A 14758-nucleotide genomic window follows, 5' to 3' on the forward strand; every position below is an offset into this window, starting at 1 on the left:
ATAGCATTCCATATCATAACTACACCAACATGTATTTGCTTTGATATTTAAATACCTTCATATTCTTGGAACACATACCAATTGATGGAAGAGAAAGGACCAGAAGCACGTTCAAGTGTAGAGAGAAATTGTACGGGGCAGAGTAAATAGCAGGAGATCATCTACTCAAATAACTCTTAAAAATCATAGCTACTAAAACAGAAAAAGTTCTCAAGAAATCGTCTGACTCTGTTTCCTCACATTTCATCATGAGCTTAGTTTGCCTGAGGCCACAGAGGGCAGTACCTTGGGAGAAAGGACACTGGAGCCCCTTTCAGTGCCCTTCCCAGGCCTGGCCCCGGTAGGTGCTCACTGGTGTTTGAATGGAGGGAGGGAAGGGATGGGCAGCAGGAGACAGAATGTCCACGGCCTCCACTTCCTGGTCCCAGCCGCCTCCTTTCCTAAGGAAAGATGTCAGCAGCCAGCCTGCCAGGAAAAGCACCAGGCAGGGAGACGCACCAGCCTGTGCAGAAAGGGCACATCCTTGGCAGTGCATGGGTGGCTGAAAGTAGAAAGATGAAAATAGAAACCATCACATTGTTGCAGACCCAGCACTAAAGTGAAGCATTTGATACCTCAACTCACATTCTGATTAAGAAATGAAGGAAAGACAGGAGGGAAGGGGGAAAAAAAGAAAACAAATAAAATATTATGGGAGGAATTTGAAGGTTAAAAAAAGAAATGAAATGGGTTAAACACCTTTAGTTGCCTAAAGTAGATTTGTAACTGCTGGGGCGATCAGTGGAGAGGAGCATTTTTAGACTATAGGCAATGCTGTTGTGTTAGTGTCATTTTTTTTTTTTAATTTGAAGTTCTAACATAATTCTTCTGATTCAGAAGATGCCATATTCTGTAAATGAGAATACTAGGGTGCAATCAAAATGCAAGCCACTTTCAGTTCAAGCTGGGTGGGATGAATATGAACTGTTAGTGCCTGTCTAGATGCTTCTCCTCCCTGCTTTTAGGATGGGGTAGGTGGGAGCCCCAGCAAGTGGGAGCCGGTCTGGGGGTATCAGTTAAGGAAGTGTCATCATGCTTAGGGGAATGACACAAATCTGATGCTCCAAACATGCATGATTATAAAAGAGCCAGGGCGATATACTTGTCTGCTGATGTATAGGTAGATTACAATGGATGCAAGGAAGTTTTAAGGAAGTGGTAGAGATTGGGAGCAGAACTGAAGAGAGAGTGGAAGGCGTTCTCACTTTCTAAAACATGTTTTCTTGGTCTCATCAACTTTATGCCACCCTATTGGTTACCAAAACTTTCGACATTAAAAAGACAGTATTTATTGGGCAGAGAAAAAGGTGGCAGGGAACAGGATCCCGGGGAAGAAAGCCCGGGGAAACCACTCTGTCCTGAGGTGGAAGAGAGAAGGACCAGTGACTCCTCTGTGTGGCCTAACTGAGCATGTCCGCTCACAGCCCAGCGGCCCAGCCCAGCCCCTCGCCCTCAGCACCCTCGGGTCCTCATCCTCAAACACTGCTGCCCCCTCGTCATATCCTAGAGCCGCTGGATCCTGGACTCATCCATTCAGATGTCCGACTTCATACCACAACCTCTCCTTTGCTGCATACCGGACACTGTGTTGGACACTGGGTGGGGTGGTGGGGGGGATCAGCCTTTCCAACTGATGCCATAATAAATTCCTTTCTGGGTTCTTCAGTTGGTTCTCTCTCCATTCTGCACAGTGACTGTCGCAGACTCCACTTCACTCAGCAAACTTCAGACCTCAACCTTCTCTCTTAGTAAATGACCATGCTACCTATTTCTCCCCTTTCCCCCACACAAAGGAAAAAAAAGCCCAAAACTTCCGATAAAAACTTCTTGCCTTCAAATCTAGAAAACTATGTGCACCGCTGTCTTTCCTCTCCCCTCCTGATTGGTGGAGGAGCTGCCCTGCTCTGGTTAAGCCTGACTCTCCCACCTCACCCTAGATACCATCCCAGCCTCTTGCACTGCTGATTTTTTCTCACATTGCTTCAACTTCTTTCTCTCCAGAGGCTCATTCTATCAGATTCAACCCACTGCACTCTCTCAAAGACAACACAAGCCTCTGTTAATCTTCCCTGGTCCTCCTGCTCCTGTCTTCCCACCACTGCCAAACCAAGACAGTTGTCTAAAACACATTGGGCCAGGCACAGTGGCTCATGCCTGTGATCCCAACACTTTGGGAGAAAGAGGTGGGAGGATCACTTGAACCTAGGAATTTGAGACCAGCCTGGACAAGATAGCAAGACCCTATCTCTAAAGAAAATAAGAAAAATTAGCTAGGCACGGTGATGCATGCCTGTAGTCCCAGCTACTTGGGAAGCTGAGGCATGAGGATTGCTTGAGCCCAGGAATTGGAGGCTGCAGTGAGCTGTGATCATACCACTGTACTCCGGACTGGACAACACAGTGAGACCCTGTCTCCCAAGAGAGTTGTCCAGTGCAACCTCCATCTCCCCATCTCCCAGTCACCCCCTAACACCCTGCAAACTAGCTCCCACCCTCATAGCATTTTCACCAATGTCAACAGTGACCTTATCAGTTCTTATCCTCTCTGAGCTTTTGGCAACATTGAGGACCTCCATTCTTTCCAGGCCCTCTGGCTTCCAGGGCACACCCTTTCCTAGCTTTCCTCCCACTGCGTGAGCATGGTGTTCACTCACACCCTGTAGTTCTCTGGTTGTGGCCCTCAGCACACTCTGTGTTATAGTTACACATTGATTAATGATCTCTCTCCTCAGCCAGAAAGCAAAATATTTAGGGAACATGTTTGTCTTGCCTATGGCACAGCAGAATTGAATTTTAAGTTCAAATCTATTTTGACAGGAAGATGTAATATTTAAGATCTGGTAGACCTCTGGCAAAAACAAATTTGGTTATTAAAACCATGTTCCAGAAATCTACTTTGGCCAAGAGTAGAGACATGAATTAATTAATGTGTAGGCGGTAGGTGTGTCTGTCAGTCACGCAGCGCTCTGGAGTTGTTATGTGTGTGTTTAGAATGCTGTTCTTGGGCGGGTCTAGTACCACTTCCTTCCTAGACCCAAACCTAGAGCACAGTAATGTACACCTGCACAAAGTCTCACCAAACCCAGATTAAAGAATTCTCTCCCAGTGGGAGGACAGAAGGGAGCCAGCTGGGCCAGAGACAAAGGGACTGCTAATTCAATGGGCTCTGAAAGCAATTAGGAGTATTTTATCCAGCTATTTCAATGCTCAGGTTATTTGCTGAAAAGAAATTGCAAGGGTGAAGGAATGCCCATTGTTAAAATAATACTTTAAAACTCAGCATGCTCTAATAATTTAGTATTATCTTGATTTTCATATCCTTTTAAGCATTAGAGTGGTTCTTTGTTTTTGTTTTTTTGCATACCAAAACTTTAGGAAAATTAATTCAATCTATAGAGAAGATGAACCACAAAACTGAAAGTAGTTTTATCTTTCTTTGGGACATCTTCATAAGAAGAGCAAGAAATAAAGATTAGAAATAAAACAATTTAGAAATCAAATTCTTTATTAAAAAAATTCAAGGGATAAGAACGTACAAGTCAGAACACATTGTTCACTCCAAATAAACAGGCAGTATGGGGGGCATTGAGATGAGTACTGGATCATCTTTAATAATGCTTGGACATTTTGATATTGATCAGTATTCTGATCAATATCAGTTTTACTTGATATTCAGACTGATTAGCTCCTTCTATTAATGGGTTCTGGAAACTCAGATTTTTCACTTTTGTGCCCTTCGACACTGGTACTCACAAGGTATTATAGACATAGTACATATGTTCTTGGTTTTATTCCTCTTCAAGGCCCCCGGATGGCAGAAAAATTGCTGCTTCTCCTTTAAAGTTTTTAGAGGAATGGCTCAGAGAACATTATGTTGTTTTTCTCTTGAATCCCATAAAGAAGAATACAGGTTAGCTCAAGTTTTCCTCAGACACATTCTGGATTCTGTAACCTTCAGTAAGACTCTAGTCTGGCTGGTTGGAGTCCTTGGCCCTCCAAGAAGCCTCCTCTCTGGTGCCTTTAGTGTTGGGTATTTCCGAGGAGGATGTTTGTGACTGGGATACCGCCCTAATGGCAGCTCTCCAAGGTTCAGACTAATAACCTTTGGGAACATGGTGATTCCCAGCCACTGCTGTCTCTGTTCTAGAGTTCTACAAGTTATAAAATGCCATTAAACAAGAATTACTGGTGCCTCTTAAGTTCCCACTTATGTCAAAAGTAAGATTTCGCCTTTAGATAGACATGGCCTTGAATCTCTTAGTACCACCATCAGTAAGTACCCTGGCGGGGAGGGGGGCCTGCTGATACACATTTTTTATTATGAGGTTGGAAAAATGTGACAAAATGGCTCATAACTTATAGGAAAATAAACTTTTATTTAATCGTATAGAACTGTGAAAAAGCAAGTTAAATTATTAAGAAAATAGAACAAAAGTGACCTTTCTTGGACCGGCCATTTCTCAGCACTTCTGACATTTTCAGATTCTACGCCTCTGTGCTTAGTTTTGAAAAACAAAGCAAAGCGTGAAGGCTAAGTCAGAAACTAATGAAAAAGTTTATCTATGTGGGGTAGAAGAGATAGGTACGGGATGAGTATAACTTTTTATATAGTTTTGACTTTTGATCCTTGAAAATGATTTACATATTTAAATAATTAAATTAAAATGATGGGGAGGCCGGGCGCGGTGGCTCACGCCTGTAATCCTAGCTCTCTGGGAGGCCGAGGCAGGCGGATTGTTTGAGCTCAGGAGTTCGAAACCAGCCTGAGCAAGAGCGAGACCCCGTCTCTACTAAACATAGAAAGAAATTAATTGGACAACTAAAAATATATAGAAAAAATTAGCCGGGCATGGTGGCACATGCCTGTATTCCCAGCTACTCGGGAGGCTGAGGCAGGAGGATCGCTTGAGCCCAGGAGTTTGAGGTTGCTGTGAGCTAGGCTGATGCCACGGCACTCTAGCCTGGGCAACACAGTGAGACTCTGTCTCAAAAAAAAAAAAAAAAAATAATGATGGGGAAAAGCAAACTTAAAATTGAATACAAACAGAAATAAATGGGCCTAACTGCATATCACTTTGATAACATAACCACATGGCAAAAATAATCAAGTAATCTTTGAACGTATTTTCTTACTGTACACTCTCTCAAGGTGATATATCCTAAGAGCAAAAAGATTTCAAAGAAATCTTGAGTATAATTAGCATGCTTGTTGTGGGGAGTGTTACTGATAATTTAAAAACTATTTTGCATTATCTTAGGAGAGAGCAGATAGGTAAATATTTTAATGTTGAGAACCAGGGTTCTCCCAGGAAAGAAAGGAACCTCAAATGGGAATGGGAAACAAGGAAATTTTTTTATATTTAAATTGGAGATATAAGTATGAATTCATAATTAGAAAAAAATTCAATATATTCTCTAGCTCTGTCTCCTGAAAGGTCTTAAAAACAGGGACATCCTAGTATCAGTCAGCACACTGCGCATCCAGCTCTTGTCTTCTGAACACTATTCCTACCGTCCCAGCTCTGAGTGGGAAGAGTCTAGAATACTTTATTGTGCCAGAGAGTGAGAAAGTACTCAAAGGTTGATGGGGACATGTCAAAGGACATAGCAGTGTGCTTGAAGAGGATTTTTATTGGCCAAATTTGGAAATTTTGAGCATCAAAAGAAATGATAGCAATGGATTGTAACCTACTGAAATTTTTTAAAAACCTGTAAGTCCAGGGTAATACTAAAAAATAAAAGGGGCAGGAGAAGGAAGGGATGGGAGGCAAGCCCTTCTCTACAGAAGAATACCGGTTAATAAATGGAGGAAAAATTTTAGAATTAGAAAATCCCTATTTTGTACTAGCAGTCAAATTATTGGTTCTGACAAAGATCATCAATGGATACTAAAACCATTGGGTAAAATGTCAGATAATCACAGTCTCAAAGTATCTTTCCACAGATTAAAAATTACAAAGAGGAAAAAGTATCTCTGCAAGGGAGAGATCTGGCAGTAGATACTGCCACAACCAAGTAATCAAACTTTGGCATCTCCAGCTATGGGACAAGTTGATACTTTGTGCAAAGGGAAGTACATGATGTCACCCATGGGGTATAATTGCCAAAAAGGTTTAACCTGAGTCTAATCACAAGGAAGCTTCCAGACAAATCCACATGGTGTGGCATTCTACAAAACAATTAGCCTGAATTTTTAAAAATAGCAATGTCATGAAAGACCACAAAGGAAAAAAAAAAAAAGAAAAGAAAAGGCAGGGAGGCTGTTTTGCTGTTTTGTTTTAATTATGGAGAATAAAGAAAAATTACAACCCAGTGTAATGCTTAACTCTTTTTATTATTTATTTTTAAATTGACAGATAAAAATTATATATATACATTTTGATATACAGCATATTTTGGTGTAGGTAAACATTGTGGAATGGCTAAATCAAGCTAATTAACATATCCATTTCTTCACATACTTATCATTTTTTTGTGGGGAGAACATTTAAAATCTACTCTCAGCAATTTTCAAGCATGAAACACATTGTTATTAACTGTAGTTGCCATATTGTACAATAGGTCCCCTGAACTTACTCCTCCTGTCTAAGTGAAGTTTTGTGTCCGTTGACCAACATCTCCCCAATTTCCCCAGACCCCAAGCCCTAGTTTAATTCTTGATTGGATTCTCAACCTAAAAATAAAAAGTAAAAAACGTAGTTTTGAGACAATTACTGAAACTCAAATATGGGCTGTGTATTAGAGAGTATTATATTGATGTTAGGTTAATTCCTTAACTGTAACAATGATATTGTAGTTATGTAGGAGAATGCCTGTATTCTTGGGAAATACATAATGAAGGATTTAGGGGTAAATATTATCATATACGATACTTATTTCCAAATTATTTAGCAAAAACAACAGCAATAAAAAGTAACTTAAAAAAAAAGCAAATGAAGCAAAATATTACTAGATGGTTAATCTCACTGAAGGGTACACAGGTATTTATTGCACTAATCTTTCAATTTCTAGAATATTCAAAATAGGAAGTGAAGGGAAAGTAGTTGCTCTTCGTTGCTGATAGAGCCATCAGATAGAATTAGTATAGTTATTATTGTCTTCAAATAGGTTTTAAAACATGGATAGATATTTGCATTCATTTTTAAGAAGTTTTAAATTATTGAATACATCAAATTTATACAATTTATAAAAGGTAATAAAAAGTCACAATAGAATGAACACTCATTACTCACCAAACTAAGGAACACCGAAGACTGGTGTGCCTCCTTGATGCCAGAGTGCCTCCCCTCTCACTGGTACCATTATCCCACTTTTGTGATTATCATTCCCTGGTTTGTTTTTTTGTGTTGTTGTTTTTTTGTTGTTGTTGTTGTTTTTTTTGAGACAGAGTCTCATTCTGTCCCCTGGGGTAGAGTGCCGTGGGGTCAGCCTAGCTCACAGCAATCTCAAACTCCTGGGCTCAAGCGATTGATCCTCCTGCCTCAGCCTCCTGAGTAGCTGGGACTACAGGCATGCGCCAGCACGCCCCGCTGATTTTTTCTGTTTTTAGTAGAGAAGGCTCTCGCTCTTCTTCAGGCTGGTCTTGAATTCCTGACCTGAACTCCTGACCTCAAGGGATCCTCCTGCCTTGACCTCCCGGAGTGTTAGGTTTACAGGCGTGAGCCACAGTGCCTGGCCCCCTTGCTTTTATTTATAGTTTTACTGTAATGCCTTAGCTCCTAAACAGTATACTGCTTAATTTCACATACTTCAAACCTTTCTGTAAGTGGAACCACATTCTGTATTCTCCTGTGATTTACTTTTTATCCTCAACATTACATCCTGAAATTGAGCCTATTGTTGTGTGTAGCTGTAATTCATTCATTTCGCGGCTTTTTAGTATTCTATTATATGAATATATCACACATTTTTAAAAAATCAATTCTACCACTGATGGATAATTGAAATGTTTCTAGTTTTTTTAACTCTTTCAAACAGTGCTGGTACACATGTATAAAAGTTTCTCTGAGAACGGAATTATTGGGGCACAGGTTATGTACATTTTGAACTTCGCCAAATAATGCTAATTTTTTTTTTTATGGAACGCTTCACGAATTTGTGTGTCATCCTTGCACAGGGGCCATGCTAATCTTTTCTGTATCGTTCCAATTTTAGTATATGTGCTGCCGAAGCGAGCACAATAATGCTATTTATACTTCCACTGCAATGTATGTGCTTCAGTTGCAAATATTTGATATAGTCATGCCACTTTTAAAATTTTTTATTTTAAAATAATTTTAGACACACAGAAAAGCCATAAAACTAGTATAAGGGATCAAAAAATGAAATTAAGGAAACAATTATATTTATAATAGCATCAAAAACAATAAAACATGTAAGAATAAATTTGACAAAAGTACAAAGCTTATACTCTGAAACTATTAATATAAAACATTGCTGAAAGAAATTAAAGAAGACCTGAATAAGTGAAATGACATCAATGTTCATGAATTAGAAGACATTAATATTTTTAAGAGGGCAATATTCCCCCAAATTGATCTACAGATTCAATGCATTCCCTACCAAAATCCCATCTGGTTTCTTTGAAGACATTGACAAGCTGCTCCTAAAATTCATATGGAAATTTGAGGGACGTGGAATACCCAAACAATATTTCAAAAGAAGAACAAAGTTTGAGGACTCTCATTTCCCCCTTTTAAGCAACAGAAGCTACATAAGCTACAGTAATCAAGACAGTGTGGTACTGACATAGGACAGACATATAGATCAACAAGATAGAATTGCGAGTCCAGAAATAAACCTTTCTATTCACAGTCAACTGAATTTTGACCAGAGTGCCAAGATAATTTCACGGAGAAAGAATACTCTTCAACAAATGGTGCTGGGACAATTGGATATCCACATGCAAAAAGAATGAAGTTGGACCCTTACCCTCACATACAAAAAATAACTCAAAATGTATCAAAGACCTAAATTAAGAGCTAAAACTATAAAATTCTTAGGAGAAAACAGGTGTAAATCTTTGTGATCTTGGATTAATCATTAATTATTTCTTAGATGTGATACCAAAAGCACAAACTTTTATAAATAGATAAACTAGACATCATCAAAATTAAAAATATTTGTGCTTTAAAGGACACCATCAAGAAAGTGAAAAGACAATTCACAGAATGGGAGAAACTGGAAATTATATGTCTGATGAAGGATTATATTGACAATATTTAAAGACCTATGACAACTCAATAAAAAAAAAAAGACAAATAGCTTAGTTAGATATGGGTGAAGGATCTGAATAGGCATTTATCCAAAGATGTATATGAATAGCCAATAAACACATGAAAAGATGCGCAACATCATTAGCCATTGGAGAAATGCAAATCAAAACCACAATGAGATACTGCTACACAGCCTACTAGGATGGCTGTAATCAAAAGGACAGGTGATAACAATTGTCGAATATGTAGAGAAATTGGAACCTCATACACTGCTGGTGGGAATATAAAATGGTGCAGCCACTTCAGAAAACAGTTTGGCAGTTTCTCAAATGATTAAACATAGAGTTATCATATGATCCAGCAATTCCACCCCAAGGTATGAAAAGAGAGAGAAGTGAAAACGTGTGCACACAAAAACTTGTATGCAAATATTCATAGGAGCATTATTCATAATAGCCCCAAAGTGGAACAACCCAAATGTCTATCAATTGACGAATAGATAAGTGTGGTGTATCCATACAATGGAATATTAGCAATAAAAAGAAATGAAGAATTGATACATGCTACAGCATGGATGATACCTGAAAACATTATTCCAAGTGAAAGAAGCCAATCACACAAGACTGCATATTGTATGATTCTACTTATACGAAACGTCCAGAAAAAGCAAATCTATAGAGACAGAAAGTAGATCGTGATTGACGATCACGATGGGATGGGAGGCAGAGGGGAAGTTGAGGGGTGATACTTAAAAGGTATGGAGTTTCATTTGGAAGTGATGAAAATGTTCTAAAGTTGATTATGCTGATTGTTGTCCAACGCTGTGACTATACTAAAAGCCATTGAATTGTACACGATAAATGGGTGAATTATATGTGAGCACATACATTTCTCAATAAAGCTGTTAAAAAATAATAGAGAGTTCACTATACCTGTCACCCAGCTTCTCTGACAGTTAAATAACCAGAGTGTAATTATCAGAGCAGGAAATCAGTGCTGGAAGGATACTTGCAACTAACTGCAGACCTCACCAGTCTTTTTATGTCATTTTCCAGTTCCAGGTTCCGATCCAGGATTGCACATTGCATTCAGTTATGTCCTCTTCATCTCCTCCAATCTGTGACGTTTCTTCAGTCCTTGTTGTTCATGTCCTTAAGTGAATACTAGTCAGTTGTTTTGAATAATGCCTCTCAATTTGGGAATGTTTGATGTTTTCTCACAATTAGATTGGGATTTTGTATTTTGGGCAGGAAAACCACAAAAGTGATAACTGTGTCCTCAGTGCATCACGTCAGAAAGTGCATGACGTTGGTATGTGTTATTGTTGGTGACATTAACCTTGAACACTTGATTAAGGTGTATCTGCAGGTTTCTCCATTATAAACTTACTGTTTTCCTCTTTGTAACTGATAAAAAATCTTGTGAAAATATTTTGAGCTTTGCTAATATCCTGTTTCTCCAACCACTAATTTTAGCATCCATCAGCAGATCTTGCCTGCAATTTATTGTGGTATTTGCAAAATGGTGAATTTGCATTTCTACCATTTTTCCTCCATTTACTACTAGTAGGAGTTTATTAATTGAATTTTGTAAGGAAAAGCTGTTCCTTCTTATGTGTATATGCATTTATTTATTTATAAATACAGTTCATGCATATTTATTTTATTCTATGGGTTATTTCCAACACTATGATTATTTATTTTTCTGCTCAAATTTTGCAGCTTTGGCCATTGGATACTCCTTAGGCAGCCTGGTGTTTTTTAACATATCATCCTTTTTCACATACTACTTCCTTATTTTCTGGAATTATAAGACATTCCAGGGTTATTTTTTATTTCCCTGCCTCAACCCTGGGATTAACCTCTTTTTCAAGAAAACCTAATTCCTTTCATTAAAGAATGGTATTTAGAAACCAAAACCTGGGCATTAATTGTGCTCATTGCTACTACGGTGTCATTGCTCCTAGGGCCACTCAGCAGACAGAGCTACGACATTTTATGTGAGTGTGTGTGTGTGTGTGTGTGTACACACACACGTATATAAATATTAACCCATGTGTACACACATATATCTCTTTATTTCTATATCTATCTATATTTTTAAATGAGTTTATTTCTATATCTACATATGTATATTAAAAAATGAGGTCATATCAATACCTCCAATTCTAATCTAACTCCACAAGGTTCATTTTAGTCTTTCCCCTTTCTTTATATGTAACTTCTTTCATTGAGAAGAAACCTGGTTCTCATTATCTACAATATATTTACTTCTTTGATTTTTTCTAGTAATTACACAATTGCTAACACATACCCCTGTGAGAAACAGATTTGCTCACTAAAGTTTTTGTGTACAAATCGTTTTGTCTTTAGCCAGTGGACTGTTTTGCTTAGTTTTGTCCTTCTCAGCCTCATCCCCTTCAGTGTGGTTACATGAGGTTTCATTTGTTATTGTTTGGATTCCATTTTGCACCCACTCCCCCGATTCTTGGTCGATTTTATTTGTTTCCTTGTTTGCTGCTATGGCCTAAGAGTCAAAGCTATACAAAATGACATATTCAGAGGAGTGTCTTTCCCTGCTCCTAACTATTCCATTCCCATTCTCCATTCTTTTCCCTTCTATCCCACCCACATCCCTGTAGGCAACCACTCTTTAGTTTCTGGTTTATTTTTCCTGTATTTCTTTTGCAGAAATGAGGAGATACATATATATTTCTTCCAACCATCTTACAATTCCCTTGTTTTTAAAATTTTTATTAATTTGGTATGGTTCCATTTCTTTGTGGTTTTATTATTATTTCTTTCTTTAGAAACAGGGTCTCACTCTGTTGCCCAGGTCGGAGTGCAGTGGCATCATCATAGCTCACTATAACATGGAACTCCTGGCCTCAAGCGATTCTCCCTCCTTGGCCTCCCAAAGTGCTAGGATTACAGGCATGAGCCACCACCCAGCTTCTTTGTGGTTTTAATTTGTATTTCCCTTATTATTAATGAGGTTGAACACCTTTTCACTTATTTATTGGCCATTTGGATTTCTTCTTCCAGGAAATTCCTATTAATGTTTTTTGCCCATTTTCTCTTGGATTCGTGTCATTTCGGTATTCTGAATACTAACCCTTGTTAGTAATACTTGCTACAAATTTGGGAGGCTTGTCTTTTGATTTAGAATGCCTTTGGCGAATAGAAGTCCTTAAGTTTATCTAGCTTTTGCCCTTTTATGCTTAAGAAATCCTCCATGAGGTTATTCAGCTATTCTCCTATATTGTCTTCGAAAAGTTTTAGAGTTTTGTCTTTTACATTTAAGTTTTTAATCCACCCGAAATTTTTTTTCTGTATCAAGTAAGGTAAGATCCAAAGATCCAATATAATCTTTTTCATGTGGATAACCAGTTCTTCAGCACAATTTATTGAAGATCCCATTCTTTTGCCACTGATCGGTAGTGCAAGCTTTATCTTAACTCAAGTCTCCATACATATAGGGGTCTGTTTCTGGATTCCACCTCTGTGCCCAAACCACTCTGTCTTACTAACACAGCTCTAATTCTTAATCCCTAGTGAAGCAAATCTTTCCCACCTTTCCTACTTCAGAACTGTCTTGACTCTTGTTGGTCCTTGGCTCTGCTCTAAAAAAACTGTTAGGATTTTTACTGAAATTATGTTGAATCTCTAGATAAATTTGAGAATTTCATTTTTACTTTATGATGTAGCTCTACTTAGGTCTTCTTTAACTATTAGTTTCATCATTTCCTCCATGAAGGTCTTATACACCTTTTGGAAGATTTATTCCTAGATATATAATATTTTTGATGTTATTTTAAATGGCTTTTTAAAAAAATACATTCCCTAAATGCTGCTGGTATATAGAAATGCAACTAATTTTTGTAAATTGATTTTGAATCCATCAACTTAATTCTTATTAATTTGATTTATTCATATATTGTATTTTTTACACAGACATATTAGTAAACAATTATAGTTTTGTTTCTTACTTTACAGTGATAAGTGAAAAAAAATCAGGATATACAATTATTAATACAAAATGTGAGCAGGCAGCACAGTGTGCACAGAAAAAAAAACCCCACAGGAAAGAAAGCACAAAAATGTAAGCAGTAGCTTATTTTTAGTTAAAGAATTATGGATAAAGGCCAGGCATGGTGGCTCATGCCTGTAATCCTAGCACTCTGGGAGGCTGAGGTGGGTGGATCGCTCAAGGTCAGGAGTTCGAGACCAGCCTGAGCAAGAGTGAGACCCCCGTCTCTACTAAAAATAGAAAGAAATTATCTGGACAACTAAAAATATATATATAGAAAAAATTAGCCGGGCATGGTGGCGCATACCTGTAGTCCCAGCTACTCGGGAGGCTGAGGCAGGAGGATCGCTTGAGCCCAGGAGTTTGAGATTGTTGTGAGCTAGGCTAACGCCACATCACTCTAGCCAGGGCAATAGAGTGAGACTCTGTCTCAAAAAAAAAAAGAATTATGGATACATTTTTCTTTTTTAATATATCTCTATACTTTCCAGTTTTTCCAAGATGAGTATCAGTCACTTTCATAACCAGGAAAGAAACAAAACTTTAAAATAAAAGCAAGTCTAAAACAAAATTTAAAGGTAAGAATGATCTACTAAAAATGCCTAGTTAGAAATAAAACCATCAGTTAACCTCTGATATGCCTGCTCACCACAGAGCCAGCTGGCTATGTAATTATGGACTAATGTGCCATGTTACATCTAAGAAAATAACCTCTTAGATTCCTGGAACTTTGTTCTTCCATTAAGGGCATGAATGGTATTGACACCTGTGAGTCTTTACACTTGATCTTAGCCGAAGGCCACAATTGGTCTTTGTTTTGAAATGTAGCCAACTCTTAATTATCCATAAAGTATATTTTTTTCCTCTTTACAAATTATCTATGATCTTTTCATATTAGAATGCCCTTAATTCACACTGCTTATTTCCTAAGGGTAAACTTGGGAAATACAGACTATTAATAATTCTCAACTGGTACTACTCTCCCCATTTCACAGATAAGGAAACAGCTACCCATAGAGATTAAGTAGGTCCTCTCTCTGTGCCTCTGCTGGCCTCCTCTACCCCATATGCCTTGTCTCCACCATGACCCTCCTCAAAATTATCCATCTTCTCCATCATAAGCACCATGAGGTTGAGGTCTTTGTCCTGTTCTCTGTATCCCCGGGCCTAGCACAGTACCTGGCACAATGCCTGACACGTAGCAGATGATCAAAAATAGACAGCAAACGTCAAATGGGTTTTACAGGCAATCCACTTTCCAAAACATCACAATACTGCCAAATTAAATGCTTTTGGAAATAGTCACAACAAAATTTGACTACATTTGGGTGAAAATTGAAAACCACCTCTGTGTAAAGGCTCCTAATTAAAAGTCTTTGAAAGCAAAATTACCTTTCTGTCTACCTTTTCTGGTATAAAGAATTTTTCATATGGTAAAACATTTTTCCTTTTTTTTTTTATACCATTTAGGGCTA

The 14758-nt window shown here is 38.2% G+C and overlaps 1 protein-coding gene across 1 annotated transcript in view; it reads left to right on the forward strand.

Moving 5' to 3' along the window:
* GREB1L (growth regulation by estrogen in breast cancer-like) overlaps nucleotides 1–14758 on the forward strand; it is a 140716-nt gene that overhangs the window by 84084 nt on the left and 41874 nt on the right. The gene's annotated exons all lie outside the window — the stretch shown is intronic.

The sequence above is a fragment of the Propithecus coquereli genome, unplaced genomic scaffold (assembly GCF_000956105.1).
Source record: "Propithecus coquereli isolate 6110/MARCELLA unplaced genomic scaffold, Pcoq_1.0 Scaffold38, whole genome shotgun sequence".
NCBI classification, from domain to species: Eukaryota; Metazoa; Chordata; class Mammalia; order Primates; family Indriidae; genus Propithecus; species Propithecus coquereli.